Raw genomic sequence first — 22,985 nt, 5'->3', positions numbered from 1 at the left:
CCTTAATACGTTTGTCAAACGATTCCCTCACTTCATTTGCCTTGTCTGCTAATAGCTTAACGGGGGTCTCGGTTCTGGCAGTCTTGATGCCATAGGTAGCGTAAGAGGGCTCTCGCACAGTTTCCGCCCTCGCCGTTAGATGACGTTCTACGTCACACTTGCAGTATTACAGGACGTGTTACGTCCACCGCTATGGACGAGGGTGGCGCTGGTGAACACTCTCAAGGTTCGCTTACACGCAAAACATAAATACCCACGAAAGCAGCAGATTGGACAGCCGTCGCTGTAGCTCAGTTGGTAAGAGCACCGGACACGATATTCCGAGGTCGTGGGTTTGGATCCACACGCGGCATGGTTGTGTTTTCTGCTGCTTTATAAGTAATTTTCTTTTAAAGAAACAAATTGATTGGTACTAGATATTTAAAAAAAATAGAAACATTCCCCTTTGCACCTTGGTTTCGGTGATTGTTGGCTTCCTTAATACGTTTGTTAAACGAGCCCCTCACTTCATTTGCCTTGTCTGCTAATAGCCTAACGGGGGTCTCGGTTCTGGCAGTCTTGATGCCATAGGTAGCGTAAGAGGGCTCTCGTACAGTTTCCGCCCTCGCCGTTAGATGATGTTCTACGTCACACTTGCGGTATTACAGGACGTGCTACGTCCACCGCTATGGACGAGGGTGGCGCTGGTGAACACTCTCAAGGTTCGCTTACACGCAAAACATAAATACCCACGAAAGCAGCAGATTGTACAGCCGTCGCCGTAGCTCAGTTGGTAAGAGCACCGGACACGATATTCGGAGGTCGTGGGTTCGGATCACACCGGCGGCATGGTTGTTTTTTCTGCTGCTTTATAAGTAATTTTCTTTAAAAAGATAAAAACTAATTGATTGGTACTAGATATTTAAAAAAATAGAAACATTCCCCTGTGCACCTTGGTTTCGGTGACTGTTGGCTTTCTTAAAACGTTTGTCAAACGAGCCCCTCACTTCATTTGCCTTTTCTGCTAATAGCTTAACGGGGCTCTCGGTTCTGGCAGTCTTGATGTCATAGGTAGCGTAAGAGGGCTCTCGCACAGTTTCCGCCCTCGCCGTTAGATGATGTTCTACGTCACACTTGCGGTATTACAGGACGTGCTAGGTCCACCGCTATGGACGAGGGTGGCGCTGGTGAACACTCTTAAGGTTCGCTTACACGCTAAACATAAATACCCACGAAAGCAGCAGATTGGTCAGCCGTCGCCGTAGCTCAGTTGGTAAGAGCACCGGACGCGATATTCGGAGGTCGTGGGTTCGGATCCCACTGGCGGCATGGTTGTTTTTTCTGCTGCTTTATAAGTAATTTTCTTTAAAAAGAAAAAAAGCTAATTTATTGGCACTAGATATTTAAAAAAAATAGAAACATTCCCCTGTGCACCTTGGTTTCGGTGACTCTTGGCTTCCTTAATACGTTTGTCAAACGAGCCCCTCACTTCATTTGCCTTGTCTGCTAACAGCTTAACGGGGGTCTCGGTTCTGGCAGTCTTGATGCCATAGGTAGCGTAAGAGGGCTCTCGCACAGTTTCCGCCCACCCCGTTATATGACGTTCTACGTCACACTTGCGTTATTACAGGACGTGCTACGTCCACCGCTATTGACGAGGGTGGCGCTGGTGAACACTCTCAAGGTTCGCTTACACGCAAAACATAAATGCCCAAGAAAGCAGCAGATTGGAGAGCCGTCACCGTAGCTCTGTTGGTAAGAGCACCGGGTGCTATATTCGGAGGTCGTGGGTTCGGATCCCACCGGCGGCATGGTTGTTTTTTCTGCTGCTTTATAAGTAATTTTCTTTAAAAAGAAAAAAAAACTAATTGATTGGTACTAGATATTTAAAAAAAATAGAAACATTCCCCTGTGCACCTTGGTTTCGGTGGCTCTTGGCTTCCTTAATACGTTTGTCAAACGAGCCCTTCACTTCATTTGCCTTGTCTGCTAACAGCTTAACGGGGGTCTCGGTTCTGGCAGTCTTGATGCCATAGGTAGCGTAAGAGGGCTCACGCACAGTTTCCGCCCACCCCGTTATATGACGTTCTACGTCACACTTGCGTTATTACAGGACGTGCTACGTCCACCGCTATTGACGAGGGTGGCGCTGGTGAACACTCTCAAGGTTCGCTTACACGCAAAACATAAATGCCCAAGAAAGCAGCAGATTGGACAGCCGTCACCGTAGCTCTGTTGGTAAGAGCACCGGACTCAATATTCGGAGGTCGTAGGTTCGGATCCCACCGGCGGCATGGTTGTTTTTTCAGCTGCTTTCTAACTAATTTTCTTTAAAAAGGAAAAAGAAAACTAAATGACTGGTACTAGATATTTATAAAAAATAGAAACATTCCCCTGTGCACCTTGGTTTCGGTGACTGTTGGCTTCCTTAATAAGTTTGTCAAACGAGCCCCTCACTTCATTTGCCTTGTCTGCTAATAGCTTAACCGGGGACTCGTTTCTGGCAGTCTTGATGCCATAGGTAGCGTAAGAGGGCTCTCGCACAGTTTCCCCCCTCGCCGTTAGATGACGTTCTACGTCACACTTGCGGTATTACAGGACGTGCTAGGTCCACCGCTATGGACGAGGGTGGCGCTGGTGAACACTCTCAAGGTTCGCTTACACGCAAAACATAAATACCCACGAAAGCAGCAGATTGGACAGCCGTCGCCGTAGATCAGTTGGTAAGAGCACCGGACGCGATATTCGGAGGTCGTGGGTTCGGATCCCACCGGCGGCATGGTTGTGTTTTCTGCTGCTTTATAAGTAATTTTCTTTTAAAGAAACAAATTGATTGGTACTAGATATTTAAAAAAAATAGAAACATTCCCCTTTGCACCTTGGTTTCGGTGATTGTTGGCTTCCTTAATACGTTTGTCAAACGAGCCCCTCACTTCATTTGCCTTGTCTGCTAATAGCTTAACGGGGGTCTCGGTTCTGGCAGTCTTGATGCCATAGGTAGCGTAAGAGGGCTCTCGTACAGTTTCCGCCCTCGCCGTTAGATGATGTTCTACGTCACACTTGCGGTATTACAGGACGTGCTACGTCCACCGCTATGGACGAGGGTGGCGCTGGTGAACACTCTCAAGGTTCGCTTACACGCAAAACATAAATACCCACGAAAGCAGCAGATTTTACAGCCGTCGCCGTAGCTCAGTTGGTAAGAGCACCGGACACGACATTCGGAGGTCGTGGGTTCGGATCACACCGGCGGCATGGTTGTTTCTTCTGCTGCTTTATAAGTAATTTTCTTTAAAAAGAAAAAACTAATTGATTGGTACTAGATATTTAAAAAAATAAAAACATTCCCCTGTGCACCTTGGTTTCGGTGACTGTTGGCTTCCTTAAAACGTTTGTCAAACGAGCCCCTCACTTCATTTGCCTTTTCTGCTAATAGCTTAACGGGGCTCTCGGTTCTGGCAGTCTTGATGTCATAGGTAGCGTAAGAGGGCTCTCGCACAGTTTCCGCCCTCGCCGTTAGATGATGTTCTACGTCACACTTGCGGTATTACAGGACGTGCTAGGTCCACCGCTATGGACGAGGGTGGCGCTGGTGAACACTCTCAAGGTTCGCTTACACGCAAAACATAAATACCCACGAAAGCAGCAGATTGGACAGCCGTCGCTGTAGCTCAGTTGGTAAGAGCACCGGACGGGATATTCGGAGGTCGTGGGTTCGGATCCCACCGGCGGCATGGTTGTTTGTTCTGCTGCTTTATAAGTAATTTTCTTTAAAAAGAAAAAAAACTAATTGATTGGTACTAGATATTTAAAAAAAAATAGAAACATTCCCCTGTGCACCTTGGTTTCGGTGACTCTTGGCTTCCTTAATACGTTTGTCAAACGAGCTCCTCACTTCATTTGCCTTGTCTGCTAACAGCTTAACGGGGGTCTCGGTTCTGGCAGTCTTGATGCCATAGGTAGCGTAAGAGGGCTCACGCACAGTTTCCGCCCACGCCGTTATATGACGTTCTACGTCACACTTGCGTTATTACAGGACGTGCTACGTCCACCGCTATTGACGAGGGTGGCGCTGGTGAACACTCTCAAGGTTCGCTTACACGCAAAACATAAATACCCACGAAAGCAGCAGATTGTACAGCCGTCGCCGTAGCTCAGTTGGTAAGAGCACCGGACACGACATTCGGAGGTCGTGGGTTCGGATCCCACCGGCGGCATGGTTGTGTTTTCTGCTGCTTTATAAGTAATTTTCTTTTAAAGAAACAAATTGATTGGTACTAGATATTTAAAAAAAATAGAAACATTCCCCTTTGCACCTTGGTTTCGGTGATTGTTGGCTTCCTTAATACGTTTGTCAAACGAGCCCCTCACTTCATTTGCCTTGTCTGCTAATAGCTTAACGGGGGTCTCGGTTCTGGCAGTCTTGATGCCATAGGTAGCGTAAGAGGGCTCTCGTACAGTTTCCGCCCTCGCCGTTAGATGACGTTCTACGTCACACTTGCGGTATGAAAGGACGTGCTACGTCCACCGCTATGGACGAGGTGGGCGCTGGTGAACACTCTCAAGGTTCGCTTACACGCAAAACATAAATACCCACGAAAGCAGTAGATTGTACAGCCGTCGCTGTAGCTCTAGTTGGTAAGAGCACCGGGTGCTATATTCGGAGGTCGTGGGTTCGGATCCCACCGGCGGCATGGTTGTTTTTTCTGCTGCTTTATAAGTAAATTTCTTTAAAAAGAAAAAAAACTAATTTATTGGTACTAGATATTTAAAAAAATAGAAACATTCCCCTGTGCACCTTGGTTTCGTTGACTCTTGGCTTCCTTAATACGTTTGTCAAACGAGCCCCTCACTTCATTTGCCTTGTCTGCTAACAGCTTAACGGGGGTCTCGGTTCTGGCAGTCTTGATGCCATAGGTAGCGTAAGAGGGCTCTCGTACAGTTTCCGCCCACGCCGTTATATGACGTTCTACGTCACACTTGCGTTATTACAGGACGTGCTACGTCCACCGCTATTGACGAGGGTGGCGCTGGTGAACACTCTCAAGGTTCGCTTACACGCAAAACATAAATGCCCAAGAAAGCAGCAGATTGGACAGCCGTCACTGTAGCTCTGTTGGTAAGAGCACCGGACTCAATATTCGGAGGTCGTAGGTTCGGATCCCACCGGCGGCATGGTTGTTTTTTCAGCTGCTTTCTAACTAATTTTCTTTAAAAAGGAAAAAGAAAACTAAATGACTGGTACTAGATATTTAAAAAAAATAGAAACATTCCCCTGTGCACCTTGGTTTCGGTGACTGTTGGCTTCCTTAATAAGTTTGTCAAACGAGCCCCTCACTTCATTTGCCTTTTCTGCTAATAGCTTAACGGGGGTCTCGGTTCTGGCAGTCTTGATGTCATAGGTAGCGTAAGAGGGCCCTCGCACAGTTTCCCCCCTCGCCGTTAGATGAGGTTCTACGTCACACTTGCGGTATTACAGGACGTGCTACGTCCACCGCTAAGTACGACAGTGGCGCTGGTGAACACTCTCAAGGTTCGCTTACACGCAAAACATAAATACCCACGAAAGCTGCAGAATGGTCAGCCGTCGCCGTAGCTCAGTTGGTAAGAGCACCGGACGCGATATTCGGAGGACGTGGGTTCGGATCCCACTGGCGGCATGGTTGTTTTTTCTGCTGCTTTATAAGTAATTTTCTTTAAAAAGAAAAAAGCTAATTTATTGGTACTAGATATTTAAAAGAAAATAGAAACATTCCCCTGTGCACCTTGGTTTCGGAGACTGTTGGCTTCCTTAATACGTTTGTCAAACGAGCCCCTCACTTCATTTGCCTTGTCTGCTAATAGCTTAACGGGGATCTCGGTTCCGGCAGTCTTGATGCCATTGGTAGCGTAAGAGGGCTCTCGTACAGTTTTCGCCCTCGCCGTTAGATGACGTTCTACGTCACACTTGCGGTATGAAAGGACGTGCTACGTCCACCGCTATGGACGAGGTGGGCGCTGGTGAACACTCTCAAGGTTCGCTTACACGCAAAACATAAATACCCACGAAAGCAGCAGATTTTACAGCCGTCGCTGTAGCTCTAGTTGGTAAGAGCACCGGTTGCTATATTCGGAGGTCGTGGGTTCGGATCCCACCGGCGGCATGGTTGTTTTTTCTGCTGCTTTATGAGTAATTTTCTTTAAAAAAGGAAAGAACTAATTGATTGGTACTAGATATTAAAAACAAATAGAAACATTCCCCTGTGCTCCTTGGTTTCGGTGACTGTTGGCTTCCTTAATACGTTTGTCAAACGAGCCCCTCACTTCATTTGCCTTGTCTGCTAATAGCTTAACTGGGGTCTCGGTTCTGGCAGTCTTGATGCCATAGGTAGCGTAAGAAAGCCATCGCACAGTTTCCGCCCTCGTCGTTAGATGACGTTCTACCTCACACTTGCGGTTTACAGGAGGTGCTACATCCACCGCTATGGACGAGGGTGGCGCTGATGAACACTCTCGAGGCTCGCTTACACGCAAAACATAAATACCCACGAAAGCAGCAGATTGGACAGCCGTCGCCGTAGCTCAGTTGGTAAGAGCACCTTACGCGATATTCGGAGGTCGTGGGTTCGGATCCCACTGGCGGCATGGTTGTTTTTTCTGCTGCTTTATAAGTAATTTTCTTAAAAAAGAAAAAAAGCTAATTGATTGGTATAAGATATTAAAAAAAAATAGAAACATTCCCCTGTGCACCTTGGTTTCGGTGACTGTTGGCTTCCTTAATACGTTTGTCAAACGAGCCCCTCACTTCCTTTGCCTTGTCTGCTAATAGCTTAACGGGGGTCTCGGTTCAGGCAGTCTTGATGCCATAGGTAGCGTAAGAGGGCTCTCGCACAGTTTCCGCCCTCGCCGTTAGATGACGTTCTACGTCACACTTGCAGTATTACAGGACGTGTTACGTCCACCGCTATGGACGAGGGTGGCGCTGGTGAACACTCTCTAGGTTCGCTTACACGCAAAACATAAATACCCACGAAAGCAGCAGATTGGACAGCCGTCGCTGTAGCTCAGTTGGTAAGAGCACCGGACGCGATATTCGGAGGTAGTGGGTTCGGATCCCAGCGGTGGCATGGTTGTTTTTTCTACTGCTTTATAAGTAATTTTCTTTGAAAAGAAAGAAAAAACTAATTGATTGGTACTAGATATTTAAAAAAAATAGAAACATTCCCCTTTGCACCTTGGTTTCGGTGATTGTTGGCTTCCTTAACACGTTTGTCAAACGAGCCACTCACTTCATTTGCCTTGTCTGCTAATAGCTTAACGGGGGTCTCGGTTCTGCCAGTCTTGATGCCGTATGTAGCGTAAGAGGGCTCTCGCACAGTTTCCGCCTTCGCCGTTAGATGAGGTTCTACGCCACACTTGCGGTATTACAGGACGTGCTACGTCCACCGCTATGGACGATGGTGGAGCTGGCGAACACTCTCAAGTTTCGCTTACACGCAAAACATAAATACCCACAAAAGCAGCAGATTGGACAGCCGTCGCCGTAGCTCAGTTGGTAAGAGCACCGGACGCGATATTCGGAGGTCGTGGGTTCGGATCCCACTGGCGGCATGGTTGTTTTTTCTGCTGCTTTATAAGTAATTTTCTTTAAAAATAAAAAAAGCTAATTTATTGGTACTAGATATTTAAAAAAAATAGAAACATTCCCCTGTGCACCTTGGTTTCGGTGACTGTTGGCTTCCTTAATACGTTAGTCAAACGAGCCCCTCACTTCATTTGCCTTGTCTGCTAATAGCTTAACGGGGGTCTCGGTTCTGGCAGTCTTGATGCCATAGGTAGCGTAAGAGGGCTCTCGCACAGTTTCCGCCCTCGCCGTTAGATGACGTCCTACGTCACACTTGCGGCATTACAGGAGGTGCTATGTCCACCGCTATGGACGAAGGTGGCGCTGGTGAACACTCTCAAGGTTCGTTTACACGCAAAACATAAATACCTACGAAAGCCGCAGATTGGACAGAAGTCGCCGTAGCTCAGTTGGTAAGATCACCGGACGCGATATTCGGAAGTAGTGGGTTCGGATCCCAGCGGTGGCATGGTTGTTTTTTCTGCTGCTTTCTAACTAATTTTCTTTAAAAAGGAAAAAGAAAACTAAACGACTGGTACTAGATATTTAAAAGAAATAGAAACATTCCCCTATGCACCTTGGTTTCGGTGACTGTTGGCTTCCTTAATAAGTTTGTCAAACGAGCCCCTCACTTCATTTGCCTTTTCTGCTAATAGCTTAACGGGGGTCTCGGTTCTGGCAGTCTTGATGTCATAGGTAGCGTAAGAGGGCTCTCGCACAGTTTCCGCCCTCGCCGTTAGATGCTGTTCTACGTCACACTTGCGGTATTACAGGACGTGCTAGGTCCACCGCTATGGACGAGGGTGGCGCTGGTGAACACTCTCAAGGTTCGCTTACACGCAAAACATAAATACCCACGAAAGCAGCAGATTGGACAGCCGTCGCTGTTGCTCAGTTGGTAAGAGCACCGGACGCGATATTCGGAGGTCGTGGGTTCAGACCCCACCGGCGGCATGGTTGTTTTTTCTGCTGCTTTATAAGTAATTTTCTTTAAAAAGAAAAAAAACTAATTGATTGGTACTAGATATTTAAAAAAAATAGAAACATTCCCCTGTGCACCTTGGTTTCGGTGACTGTTGGCTTCCTTAATTAGTTTGTCAAACGAGCCCCTCACTTCATTTGCCTTGTCTGCTAATAGCTTAACCGGGGTCTCGTTTCTGGCAGTCTTGATGCCATAGGTAGCGTAAGAGGGCTCTCGCACAGTTTCCCCCCTCGCCGTTAGATGACGTTCTACGTCACACTTGCGGTATTACAGGACGTGCTACGTCCACCGCTAAGTACGACAGTGGCGCTGGTGAACACTCTCAAGGTTCGCTTACACGCAAAACATAAATACCCACGAAAGCAGCAGATTGGTCAGCCGTCGCCATAGCTCAGTTTGTAAGAGCACCGGACGCGATATTCGGAGGTCGTGGGTTCGGATCCCACTGGCGGCATGGTTGTTTTTTCTGCTGGTTTATAAGTAATTTTCTTTAAAAAGAAAAAAAGCTAATTGATTGGTACAAGATAATAAAAAAAAACTAGAAACATTCCCCTGTGCACCTTGGTTTCGGTGACTGTTGGCTTCCTTAATACGTTTGTCAAACGAGCCCCTCACTTCATTTGCCTTGCCTGCTAATAGCTTAACGGGGGTCCCGGTTCTGGCAGTCTTGATGCCATAGGTAGCGTATGAGGGCTCTCGCACAGTTTCCGCCGTCGCCGTTAGATGAAGTTCTACGTCACACTTGCGGTATTACAGGAGGTGCTACATCCACCGCTATGGACGAGGGTGGCGCTGGTGAACACTCCCAAGGCTCGCTTACACGCAAAACATAAATACCCACGAAAGCAGCAGATTGGACAGCCGTCGCCGTAGATCAGTTGGTAAGAGCACCGGACGCGATATTCGGAGGTCGTGGGTTCGGATCCCACCGGCGGCATGGTTTTTTTTTCTGCTGCTTTATAAGTTTTTTCTTTAAAAAGGAAAAAACTAATTGATTGGTACTAGATTTTTAAAAACAAATAGAAACATTCCCCTGGGCACCTTGGTTTCGGTGACTGTTGGCTTCCTTAATACGTTTGTCAAACGAGCCCCTCACTTCCTTTGCCTTGTCTGCTAATAGTTTAACGGGGGTCTCGGTTCTGGCAGTCTTGATGCCATAGGTAGCGTAAGAGGGCTCTCGCACAGTTTCCGCCCTCGCCGTTAGATGACGTTCTACGTCACACTTGCAGTATTACAGGACGTGTTACGTCCACCGCTATGGACGAGGGTGGCGCTGGTGAACACTCTCTAGGTTCGCTTACACGCAAAACATAAATACCCACGAAAGCAGCAGATTGGACAGCCGTCGCTGTAGCTCAGTTGGTAAGAGCACCGGACGCGATATTCGGAGGTCGTTGGTTCGGATCCACAGGCGGCATGGTTGTGTTTTCTGCTGCTTTATAAGTAATTTTCTTTTAAAGAAACAAATTGATTGGTACTAGATATTTAAAAAAAATAGAAACATTCCCCTTTGCACCTTGGTTTCGGTGATTGTTGGCTTCCTTAACACGTTTGTCAAACTTCATTTGCCTTGTCTGCTAATAGCTTAACGGGGGTCTCGGTTCTGCCAGTCTTGATGCCGTATGTAGCGTAAGAGGGCTCTCGCACAGTTTCCGCCTTCGTCGTTAGATGAGGTTCTACGCCACACTTGCGGTATTACAGGACGTGCTACGTCCACCGCTATGGACGAGGGTGGAGCTGGCGAACACTCTCAAGTTTCGCTTACACGCAAAACATAAATACCCACAAAAGCAGCAGATTGGACAGCCGTCGCCGTAGCTCAGTTGGTAAGAGCACCGGACGCGATATTCGGAGGTCGTGGGTTCGGATCCCACTGGCGGCATGGTTGTTTTTTCTGCTGCTTTATAAGTAATTTTCTTTAAAAATAAAAAATGCTAATTTATTGGTACTAGATATTTAAAAAAAATAGAAACATTCCCCTGTGCACCTTGGTTTCGGTGACTGTTGGCTTCCTTAATACGTTAGTCAAACGAGCCCCTCACTTCATTTGCCTTGTCTGCTAATAGCTTAACGGGGGTCTCGGTTCTGGCAGTCTTGATGCCATAGGTAGCGTAAGAGGGCTCTCGCACAGTTTCCGCCCTCGCCGTTAGATGACGTCCTACGTCACACTTGCGGCATTACAGGAGGTGCTACGTCCACCGCTATGGACGAGGGTGGTGCTGGTGAACACTCTCAAGGTTCGTTTACACGCAAAACATAAATACCTACGAAAGCCGCAGATTGGACTGAAGTCGCCGTAGCTCAGTTGGTAAGATCACCGGACGCGATATTCGGAGGTAGTGGGTTCGGATCCCAGCGGTGGCATGGTTGTTTTTTCTACTGCTTTATAAGTAATTTTCTTTGAAAAGAAAGAAAAAACTAATTGATTGGTACTAGATATTTAAAAAAATAGAAACATTCCCCTGTGCACCTTGTTTTCGCTGACTCTTGGCTTCCTTAATACGTTTGTCAAACGAGCCCCTCACTTCATTTGCCTTGTCTGCTAATAGCTTAACGGGGGTCTCGGTTCTGGCAGTCTTGATGCCATAGGTAGCGTAAGAGGGCTCTCGCACAGTTTCCGCCCTCGCCGTTAGATGACGTCCTACGTCACACTTGCGGCATTACAGGACGTGCTACGTCCACCGCTATGGACGAGGGTGGTGCTGGTGAACACTCTCAAGGTTCGTTTACACGCAAAACATAAATACCTACGAAAGCCGCAGATTGGACAGAACTCGCCGTAGCTCAGTTGGTAAGATCACCGGACGCGATATTCGGAGGTAGTGGGTTCGGATCCCAGTGGTGGCATGGTTGTTTTTTCTACTGCTTTATAAGTAATTTTCTTTGAAAAGAAAGAAAAAACTAATTGATTGGTACTAGATATTTAAAAAAATAGAAACATTCCCCTGTGCACCTTGTTTTCGCTGACTCTTGGCTTCCTTAATACGTTTGTCAAACGAGCCCCTCACTTCATTTGCCTTGTCTGCTAATAGCTTAACGGGGGTCTCGGTTCTGGCAGTCTTGATGCCATAGGTAGCGTAAGAGGGCTCTCGCACAGTTTCCGCCCTCGCCGTTAGATGACGTCCTACGTCACACTTGCGGCATTACAGGAGGTGCTACGTCCACCGCTATGGACGAGGGTGGTGCTGGTGAACACTCTCAAGGTTCGTTTACACGCAAAACATAAATACCTACGAAAGCCGCAGATTGGACAGAAGTCGCCGTAGCTCAGTTGGTAAGATCACCGGACGCGATATTCGGAGGTAGTGGGTTCGGATCCCAGCGGTGGCATGGTTGTTTTTTCTACTGCTTTATAAGTAATTTTCTTTGAAAAGAAAGAAAAAACTAATTGATTGGTACTAGATATTTAAAAAAATAGAAACATTCCCCTGTGCACCTTGTTTTCGCTGACTCTTGGCTTCCTTAATACGTTTGTCAAACGAGCCCCTCACTTCATTTGCCTTGTCTGCTAACAGCTTAACGGGGGTCTCGGTTCTGGCAGTCTTGATGCCATAGGTAGCGTAAGAGGGCTCACGCACAGTTTCCGCCCTCGCAGTTAGATGAAGTTCTACGTCACACTTGCGTTATTACAGGACGTGCTACGTCCACCGCTATGGACGAGGGTGGCGCTGGTGAACACTCTCAAGGTTCGCTTACACGCAAAACATAAATGCCCAAGAAAGGAGCAGATTGGACAGCCGTCGCCGTAGCTCTGTTGGTAAGAGCACCGGACTCAATATTCGGAGGTCGTAGGTTCGGATCCCACCGGCGGCATGGTTGTTTTTTCAGCTGCTTTCTAACTAATTTTCTTTAAAAAGGAAAAAGAAAACTAAATGACTGGTACTAGATATTTAAAAAAATAGAAACATTCCCCTATGCACCTTGGTTTCGGTGACTGTTGGCTTCCTTAATAAGTTTGTCAAACGAGCCCCTCACTTCATTTGCCTTTTCTGCTAATAGCTTAACGGGGGTCTCGGTTCTGGCAGTCTTGATGTCATAGGTAGCGTAAGAGGGCTCTCGCACAGTTCCGCCCTCGCCGTTAGATGCTGTTCTACGTCACACTTGCGATATTACAGGACGTGCTACGTCCACCGCTAAGTACGACAGTGGCGCTGGTGAACACTCTCAAGGTTCGCTTACACGCAAAACACAAATGCCCAAGAAAGCAGCAGATTGCACAGCCGTCACCGTAGCTCTGTTGGTAAGAGCACCGGACTCAATATTCGGATTTCGTGGGTTCGGATCCCACCGGCGGCATGGTTGTTTTTTCTGCTGCTTTAAAAGTAATTTTCTTTAAAAAGAAAAAAAACTAATTGATTGGTAATAGATATTAAAAACAAATATAAACATTCCCCTGTGCACCTTGGTTTCGGTGACTGTTGGCTTCCTTAATACGTTTGTCAAACGAGCCCCTCACTTCATTTGCCTTGTCTGCTAATAGCTTAACTGGGGTCTCGGTTCTGGCAGTCTTGATGCCATAGGTAGCGTAAGAAAGCCATCGCACAGTTTTCGCCCTCGTCGTTAGATGACGTTCTACCTCACACTTGCGGTTTACAGGAGGTGCTACATCCACCGCTATGGACGAGGGTGGCGCTGATGAACACTCTCGAGGCTCGCTTACACGCAAAACATAAATACCCACGAAAGCAGCAGATTGGACAGCCGTCGCCGTAGCTCAGTTGGTAAGAGCACCTTACGCGATATTCGGAGGTCGTGGGTTCGGATCCCACTGGCGGCATGGTTGTTTTTTCTGCTGCTTTATAAGTAATTTTCTTAAAAAAGAAAAAAAGCTAATTGATTGGTAGAAGATATTAAAAAAAAATAGAAACATTCCCCTGTGCACCTTGGTTTCGGTGACTGTTGGCTTCCTTAATACGTTTGTCAAACGAGCCCCTCACTTCCTTTGCCTTGTCTGCTAAGAGCTTAACGGGGGTCTCGGTTCTGGCAGTCTTGATGCCATAGGTAGCGTAAGAGGGCTCTCGCACAGTTTCCGCCCTCGCCGTTAGATGACGTTCTACGTCACACTTGCAGTATTACAGGACGTGTTACGTCCACCGCTATGGACGAGGGTGGCGCTGGTGAACACTCTCTAGGTTCGCTTACACGCAAAACATAAATACCCACGAAAGCAGCAGATTGGACAGCCGTCGCTGTAGCTCAGTTGGTAAGAGCACCGGACGCGATATTCGGAGGTAGTGGGTTCGGATCCCAGCGGTGGCATGGTTGTTTTTTCTACTGCTTTATAAGTAATTTTCTTTGAAAAGAAAGAAAAAACTAATTGATTGGTACTAGATATTTAAAAAAAATAGAAACATTCCCCTTTGCACCTTGGTTTCGGTGATTGTTGGCTTCCTTAACACGTTTGTCAAACGAGCCACTCACTTCATTTGCCTTGTCTGCTAATAGCTTAACGGGGGTCTCGGTTCTGCCAGTCTTGATGCCGTATGTAGCGTAAGAGGGCTCTCGCACAGTTTCCGCCTTCGCCGTTAGATGAGGTTCTACGCCACACTTGCGGTATTACAGGACGTGCTACGTCCACCGCTATGGACGATGGTGGAGCTGGCGAACACTCTCAAGTTTCGCTTACACGCAAAACATAAATACCCACAAAAGCAGCAGATTGGACAGCCGTCGCCGTAGCTCAGTTGGTAAGAGCACCGGACGCGATATTCGGAGGTCGTGGGTTCGGATCCCACTGGCGGCATGGTTGTTTTTTCTGCTGCTTTATAAGTAATTTTCTTTAAAAATAAAAAAGCTAATTTATTGGTACTAGATATTTAAAAAAAATAGAAACATTCCCCTGTGCACCTTGGTTTCGGTGACTGTTGGCTTCCTTAATACGTTAGTCAAACGAGCCCCTCACTTCATTTGCCTTGTCTGCTAATAGCTTAACGGGGGTCTCGGTTCTGGCAGTCTTGATGCCATAGGTAGCGTAAGAGGGCTCTCGCACAGTTTCCGCCCTCGCCGTTAGATGACGTCCTACGTCACACTTGCGGCATTACAGGAGGTGCTATGTCCACCGCTATGGACGAGGGTGGCGCTGGTGAACACTCTCAAGGTTCGTTTACACGCAAAACATAAATACCTACGAAAGCCGCAGATTGGACAGAAGTCGCCGTAGCTCAGTTGGTAAGATCACCGGACGCGATATTCGGAAGTAGTGGGTTCGGATCCCAGCGGTGGCATGGTTGTTTTTTCTACTGCTTTATAAGTAATTTTCTTTGAAAAGAAAGAAAAAACTAATTGATTGGTACTAGATATTTAAAAAAAGTAGAAACATTCCCCTGTGCACCTTGTTTTCAGTGACTCTTGGCTTCCTTAATACGTTTGTCAAACGAGCCCCTCACTTCATTTGCCTTGTCTGCTAACAGCTTAACGGGGGTCTCGGTTCTGGCAGTCTTGATGCCATAGGTAGCGTAAGAGGGCTCACGCACAGTTTCCGCCCTCGCAGTTAGATGAAGTTCTACGTCACACTTGCGTTATTACAGGACGTGCTACGTCCACCGCTATGGACGAGGGTGGCGCTGGTGAACACTCTCAAGGTTCGCTTACACGCAAAACATAAATGCCCACGAAAGGAGCAGATTGGACAGCCGTCGCCGTAGCTCTGTTGGTAAGAGCACCGGACTCAATATTCGGAGGTCGTAGGTTCGGATCCCACCGGCGGCATGGTTGTTTCTTCAGCTGCTTTATAAGTAATTTTCTTTAAAAAGGAAAAAACTAATTGATTGGTACTAGATATTTAAAAGAAATAGAAACATTCCCCTATGCACCTTGGTTTCGGTGACTGTTGGCTTCCTTAATAAGTTTGTCAAACGAGCCCCTCACTTCATTTGCCTTTTCTGCTAATAGCTTAACGGGGGTCTCGGTTCTGGCAGTCTTGATGTCATAGGTAGCGTAAGAGGGCTCTCGCACAGTTTCCGCCCTCGCCGTTAGATGCTGTTCTACGTCACACTTGCGGTATTACAGGACGTGCTAGGTCCACCGCTATGGACGAGGGTGGCGCTGGTGAACACTCTCAAGGATCGCTTACACGCAAAACATAAATACCCACGAAAGCAGCAGATTGGACAGCCGTCGCTGTAGCTCAGTTGGTAAGAGCACCGGACGCGATATTCGGAGGTCGTGGGTTCAGACCCCACCGGCGGCATGGTTGTTTTTTCTGCTGCTTTATAAGTAATTTTCTTTAAAATGAAAAAAAACTAATTGATTGGTACTAGATATTTAAAAAAAATAGAAACATTCCCCTGTGCACCTTGGTTTCGGTGACTGTTGGCTTCCTTAATTAGTTTGTCAAACGAGCCCCTCACTTCATTTGCCTTGTCTGCTAATAGCTTAACCGGGGTCTCGTTTCTGGCAGTCTTGATGCCATAGGTAGCGTAAGAGGGCTCTCGCACAGTTTCCCCCCTCGCCGTTAGATGACGTTCTACGTCACACTTGCGGTATTACAGGACGTGCTACGTCCACCGCTAAGTACGACAGTGGCGCTGGTGAACACTCTCAAGGTTCGCTTACACGCAAAACATAAATACCCACGAAAGCAGCAGATTGGTCAGCCGTCGCCATAGCTCAGTTTGTAAGAGCACCGGACGCGATATTCGGAGGTCGTGGGTTCGGATCTCACTGGCGGCATGGTTGTTTTTCTGCTGGTTTATAAGTAATTTTCTTTAAAAAGAAAAAAAGCTAATTGATTGGTACAAGATAATAAAAAAAAACTAGAAACATTCCCCTGTGCACCTTGGTTTCGGTGACTGTTGGCTTCCTTAATACGTTTGTCAAACGAGCCCCTCACTTCATTTGCCTTGCCTGCTAATAGCTTAACGGGGGTCCCGGTTCTGGCAGTCTTGATGCCATAGGTAGCGTAAGAGGGCTCTCGCACAGTTTCCGCCGTCGCCGTTAGATGAAGTTCTACGTCACACTTGCGGTATTACAGGAGGTGCTACATCCACCGCTATGGACGAGGGTGGCGCTGGTGAACACTCCCAAGGCTCGCTTACACGCAAAACATAAATACCCACGAAAGCAGCAGATTGGACAGCCGTCGCCGTAGATCAGTTGGTAAGAGCACCGGACGCGATATTCGGAGGTCGTGGGTTCGGATCCCACCGGCGGCATGGTTTTTTTTTTCTGCTGCTTTATAAGTTTTTTCTTTAAAAAGGGAAAAAACTAATTGATTGGTACTAGATTTTTAAAAACAAATAGAAACATTCCCCTGGGCACCTTGGTTTCGGTGACTGTTGGCTTCCTTAATACGTTTGTCAAACGAGCCCCTCACTTCCTTTGCCTTGTCTGCTAATAGTTTAACGGGGGTCTCGGTTCTGGCAGTCTTGATGCCATAGGTAGCGTAAGAGGGCTCTCGCACAGTTTCCGCCCTCGCCGTTAGATGACGTTCTACGTCACACTTGCAGTATTACAGGACGTGTTACTTCCACCGCTATGGACGAGGGTGGCGCTGGCGAACACTCTCTAGGTTCGCTTACACGCAAAACATAAATACCCACGAAAGCAGCAGATTGGACAGCCGTCGCCGTAGCTCAGTTGGTAAGAGCACCGGACGCGATATTCGGAGGTCGTGGGTTCGGATCCCACTGGCGGCATGGTTGTTTTTTCTGCTGCTTTATAAGTAATTTTCTTTAAAAATAAAAAATGCTAATTTATTGGTACTAGATATTTAAAAAAAATAGAAACATTCCCCTGTGCACCTTGGTTTCGGTGACTGTTGGCTTCCTTAATACGTTAGTCAAACGAGCCCCTCACTTCATTTGCCTTGTCTGCTAATAGCTTAACGGGGGTCTCGGTTCTGGCAGTCTTGATGCCATAGGTAGCGTAAGAGGGCTCTCGCACAGTTTCCGCCCTCGCCGTTAGATGACGTCCTACGTCACACTTGCGGCATTACAGGAGGTGCTACGTCCACCGCTATGGACGAGGGTGGTGCTGGTGAACACTCTCAAGGTTCGTTTACACGCAAAACATAAATACCTACGAAAGCCGCAGATTGGACAGAAGTCGCCGTAGCTCAGTTGGTAAGATCACCGGACGCGATATTCGGAGGTAGTGGGTTCGGATCCCAGCGGTGGCATGGTTGTTTTTTCTACTGCTTTATAAGTAATTTTCTTTGAAAAGAAAGAAAAAACTAATTGATTGGTACTAGATATTTAAAAAAATAGAAACATTCCCCTGTGCACCTTGTTTTCGCTGACTCTTGGCTTCCTTAATACGTTTGTCAAACGAGCCCCTCACTTCATTTGCCTTGTCTGCTAATAGCTTAACGGGGGTCTCGGTTCTGGCAGTCTTGATGCCATAGGTAGCGTAAGAGGGCTCTCGCACAGTTTCCGCCCTCGCCGTTAGATGACGTCCTACGTCACACTTGCGGCATTACAGGACGTGCTACGTCCACCGCTATGGACGAGGGTGGTGCTGGTGAACACTCTCAAGGTTCGTTTACACGCAAAACATAAATACCTACGAAAGCCGCAGATTGGACAGAAGTCGCCGTAGCTCAGTTGGTAAGATCACCGGACGCGATATTCGGAGGTAGTGGGTTCGGATCCCAGCGGTGGCATGGTTGTTTTTTCTACTGCTTTATAAGTAATTTTCTTTGAAAAGAAAGAAAAAACTAATTGATTGGTACTAGATATTTAAAAAAAATAGAAACATTCCCCTATGCACCTTGGTTTCGGTGACTGTTGGCTTCCTTAATAAGTTTGTCAAACGAGCCCCTCACTTCATTTGCCTTTTCTGCTAATAGCTTAACGGGGGTCTCGGTTCTGGCAGTCTTGATGTCATAGGTAGCGTAAGAGGGCTCTCGCACAGTTCCGCCCTCGCCGTTAGATGCTGTTCTACGTCACACTTGCGGTATTACAGGACGTGCTACGTCCACCGCTAAGTACGACAGTGGCGCTGGTGAACACTCTCAAGGTTCGCTTACACGCAAAACACAAATGCCCAAGAAAGCAGCAGATTGCACAGCCGTCACCGTAGCTCTGTTGGTAAGAGCACCGGACTCAATATTCGGAGGTCGTGGGTTCGGATCCCGGCGGCGGCATGGTTGTTTTTTCAGCTGCTTTCTAACTAATTTTCTTTAAAAAGGAAAAAGAAAACTAAATGACTGGTACTAGATATTTAAAAAAAATAGAAACATTCCCCTGTGCACCTTGGTTTCGGTGACTGTTGGCTTCCTTAATACGTTTGTCAAACGAGCCCCTCACTTCATTTGCCTTGTCTGCTAATAGCTTAACGGGGGTCTCGGTTCTGGCAGTCTTGATGCCGCATGTAGCGTAAGAGGGCTCTCGCACAGTTTCCGCCTTCGCCGTTAGATGAGGTTCTACGCCACACTTGCGGTATTACAGGACGTGCTACGTCCACCGCTAGAGACGAGGGTGGAGCTGGCGAACACTCTCAAGGTTCGCTTACACGCAAAACATAAATACCCACAAAAGCAGCAGATTGGACAGCCGTCGCCGTAGTTCAGTTGGTTAGAGCACCGGACGCGATATTCGGAGGTCGTGGGTTCGGATCCCGGCGGCGGCATGGTTTTTTTCTGCTGATTTCTAAGTATTTTCTTTAAAAAGAAAAAAAAATAATTGATTGGTACTAGATTTAAAAAAAATAGAAACATTCCCCTGTGCACCTTGGTTTCGGTGACTGTTGGCTTCCTATACACGTTTGTCAAACAAGCCCCTCACTTCATTTGCCTTGTCTGCTAATAGCTTAACGGGGGTCTCGGTTCTGGCAGTCTTGATGCCATATGTAGCGTAAGAGGGCTCTCGCACAGTTTCCGCCTTCGCCGTTAGATGAGGTTCTACGCCACACTTGCGGTATTACAGGACGTGCTACGTCCACCGCTATGGACGAGGGTGGGGCTGGCGAACACTCTCAAGGTTCGCTTACACGCAAAACATAAATACCCACGAAAGCAGCAGATTGGACAGCCGTCGCCGTAGCTCAGTTGGTAAGAGCACCGGACGCGATATTCGGAGGTCGTGGATTCGGGTCCCACCGGCGGCATGGTTATTTTTTCCGCTGCTTTATAAGTAATTTTCTTTAAAAAGGAAAAACTAATTGATTGGTACTAGATATTAAAAACAAACAGAAACATTCCCCTGTGCTCCTTGGTTTCGGTGACGTTTGGCTTCCTTAATACGTTTGTCAAACGAGCCCCTCACTTCATTTGCCTTGACTGCTAATAGCTTAACGGGGGTCTCGGTTCTGGCAGTCTTGATGCCATAGGTAGCGTAAGAGGGCTCTCGCACAGTTTCCGCCGTCGCCGTTAGATGAAGTTCTACGTCACACTTGCGGTATTACAGGAGGTGCTACATCCACCGCTAAGTACGACAGTGGCGCTGGTGAACACTCTCAAGGTTCGCTTACACGCAAAACATAAATACCCACGAAAGCAGCAGATTGGTCAGCCGTCGCCGTAGCTCAGTTTGTAAGAGCACCGGACGCGATATTCGGAGGTCGTGGGTTCGGATCCCACTGGCGGCATGGTTGTTTTTTCTGCTGGTTTATAAGTAATTTTCTTTAAAAAGAAAAAAAGCTAATTGATTGGTACAAGATAATAAAAAAAAACCAGAAACATTCCCCTGTGCACCTTGGTTTCGGTGACTGTTGGCTTCCTTAATACGTTTGTCAAACGAGCCCCTCACTTCATTTGCCTTGCCTGCTAATAGCTTAACGGGGGTCCCGGTTCTGGCAGTCTTGATGCCATAGGTAGCGTAAGAGGGCTCTCGCACAGTTTCCGCCGTCGCCGTTAGATGAAGTTCTACGTCACACTTGCGGTATTACAGGAGGTGCTACATCCACCGCTAAGTACGACAGTGGCGCTGGTGAACACTCTCAAGGTTCGCTTACACGCAAAACATAAATACCCACGAAAGCAGCAGATTGGTCAGCCGTCGCCGTAGCTCAGTTTGTAAGAGCACCGGACGCGATATTCGGAGGTCGTGGGTTCGGATCCCACTGGCGGCATGGTTGTTTTTTCTGCTGGTTTATAAGTAATTTTCTTTAAAAAGAAAAAAAGCTAATTGATTGGTACAAGATAATAAAAAAAAACCAGAAACATTCCCCTGTGCACCTTGGTTTCGGTGACTGTTGGCTTCCTTAATACGTTTGTCAAACGAGCCCCTCACTTCATTTGCCTTGCCTGCTAATAGCTTAACGGGGGTCTCGGTTCTGCCAGTCTTGATGCCGTATGTAGCGTAAGAGGGCTCTCGCACAGTTTCCGCCTTCGCCGTTAGATGAGGTTCTACGCCACACTTGCGGTATTACAGGACGTGCTACGTCCACCGCTATGGACGAGGGTGGAGCTGGCGAACACTCTCAAGTTTCGCTTACACGCAAAACATAAATACCCACAAAAGCAGCAGATTGGACAGCCGTCGCCGTAGCTCAGTTGGTAAGAGCACCGGATGCGATATTCGGAGGTCGTGGGTTCGGATCCCACTGGCGGCATGGTTGTTTTTTCTGCTGCTTTATAAGAAATTTTCTTTAAAAATAAAAAAAGCTAATTTATTGGTACTAGATATTTAAAAAAAATAGAAACATTCCCCTGTGCACCTTGGTTTCGGTGACTGTTGGCTTCCTTAATACGGTAGTCAAACGAGCCCCTCACTTCATTTGCCTTGTCTGCTAATAGCTTAACGGGGGTCTCGGTTCTGGCAGTCTTGATGCCATAGGTAGCGTAAGAGGGCTCTCGCACAGTTTCCGCCCTCGCCGTTAGATGACGTCCTACGTCACACTTGCGGCATTACAGGAGGTGCTACGTCCACCGCTATGGACGAGGGTGGCGCTGGTGAACACTCTCGAGGTTCGTTTACACGCAAAACATAAATACCTACGAAAGCCGCAGATTGGACAGAAGTCGCCGTAGCTCAGTTGGTAAGATCACCGGACGCGATATTCGGAGGTAGTGGGTTCGGATCCCAGCGGTGGCATGGTTGTTTTTTCTACTGCTTTATAAGTAATTTTCTTTGAAAAGAGAGAAAAAACTAATTGATTGGTACTAGATATTTAAAAAAAATAGAAACATTCCCCTGTGCACCTTGTTTTCGGTGACTCTTGGCTTGTTAATACGTTTGTCAAACGAGCCCCTCACTTCATTTGCCTTGTCTGCTAACAGCTTAACGGGGGTCTCGGTTCTGGCAGTCTTGACGCCTTAGGTAGCGTAAGAGGGCTCACGCACAGTTTCCGCCCTCGCAGTTAGATGAAGTTCTACGTCACACTTGCGTTATTACAGGACGTGCTACGTCCACCGCTATGGACGAGGGTGGCGCTGGTGAACACTCTCAAGGTTCGCTTACACGCAAAACATAAATGCCCAAGAAAGGAGCAGATTGGACAGCCGTCGCCGTAGCTCTGTTGGTAAGAGCACCGGACTCAATATTCGGAGGTCGTAGGTTCGGATCCCACCGGCGGCATGGTTGTTTTTTCAGCTGCTTTCTAACTAATTTTCTTTAAAAAGGAAAAAGAAAACTAAATGACTGGTACTAGATATTTAAAAAAAATAGAAACATTCCCCTATGCACCTTGGTTTCGGTGACTGTTGGCTTCCTTAATAAGTTTGTCAAACGAGCCCCTCACTTCATTTGCCTTTTCTGCTAATATCTTAACGGGGGTCTCGGTTCTGGCAGTCTTGATGTCATAGGTAGCGTAAGAGGGCTCTCGCACAGTTTCCGCCCTCGCCGTTAGATGCTGTTCTACGTCACACTTGCGGTATTACAGGACGTGCTAGGTCCACCGCTATGGACGAGGGTGGCGCTGGTGAACACTCTCAAGGTTCGCTTACACGCAAAACATAAATACCCACGAAAGCAGCAGATTGGACAGCCGTCGCTGTAGCTCAGTTGGTAAGAGCACCGGAAGCGATATTCGGAGGTCGTGGGTTCAGATCCCACCGGCGGCATGGTTGTTTTTTCTGCTGCTTTATAAGTAATTTTCTTTAAAAAGAAAAAAAACTAATTGATTGGTACTAGATATTTAAAAAAAAATAGAAACATTCCCCTGTGCACCTTGGTTTCGGTGACTGTTGGCTTCCTTAATTAGTTTGTCAAACGAGCCCCTCACTTCATTTGCCTTGTCTGCTAATAGCTTAACCGGGGTCTCGTTTCTGGCAGTCTTGATGCCATAGGTAGCGTAAGAGGGCTCTCGCACAGTTTCCCCCCTCGCCGTTAGATGACGTTCTACGTCACACTTGCGGTATTACAGGACGTGCTACGTCCACCGCTAAGTACGACAGTGGCGCTGGTGAACACTCTCAAGGTTCGCTTACACGCAAAACACAAATGCCCAAGAAAGCAGCAGATTGCACAGCCGTCACCGTAGCTCTGTTGGTAAGAGCACCGGACTCAATATTCGGAGGTCGTAGGTTCGGATCCCACCGGC

General features: G+C 47.4%; 4 non-coding genes across 4 annotated transcripts; all 4 read left to right on the top strand.

Moving 5' to 3' along the window:
• Positions 1–3,639: 3,639 nt before the first annotated feature.
• TRNAS-GGA (transfer RNA serine (anticodon GGA)) lies at positions 3,640–3,713 on the top strand. The gene has a single exon. It is a non-coding gene; the product is annotated as a tRNA-Ser (tRNA).
• Positions 3,714–12,303: 8,590 nt separating this feature from the next.
• On the top strand, positions 12,304–12,377 carry TRNAL-CAA (transfer RNA leucine (anticodon CAA)). The gene has a single exon. It is a non-coding gene; the product is annotated as a tRNA-Leu (tRNA).
• Positions 12,378–15,198: 2,821 nt separating this feature from the next.
• TRNAL-CAA (transfer RNA leucine (anticodon CAA)) lies at positions 15,199–15,272 on the top strand. Its single transcript has one exon. It is a non-coding gene; the product is annotated as a tRNA-Leu (tRNA).
• Positions 15,273–21,947: 6,675 nt separating this feature from the next.
• Positions 21,948–22,021, top strand: TRNAL-CAA (transfer RNA leucine (anticodon CAA)). Its single transcript has one exon. It is a non-coding gene; the product is annotated as a tRNA-Leu (tRNA).
• The last annotated feature ends 964 nt before the right edge of the window (positions 22,022–22,985 follow it).

This window comes from Amblyomma americanum, chromosome 1 (assembly GCF_052857255.1).
Source record: "Amblyomma americanum isolate KBUSLIRL-KWMA chromosome 1, ASM5285725v1, whole genome shotgun sequence".
Classification (NCBI taxonomy): domain Eukaryota; kingdom Metazoa; phylum Arthropoda; class Arachnida; order Ixodida; family Ixodidae; genus Amblyomma; species Amblyomma americanum.
The sequence above is the reverse complement of the archived record's forward strand: the minus strand, read 5'-3'. Positions and strand labels throughout refer to the sequence as shown.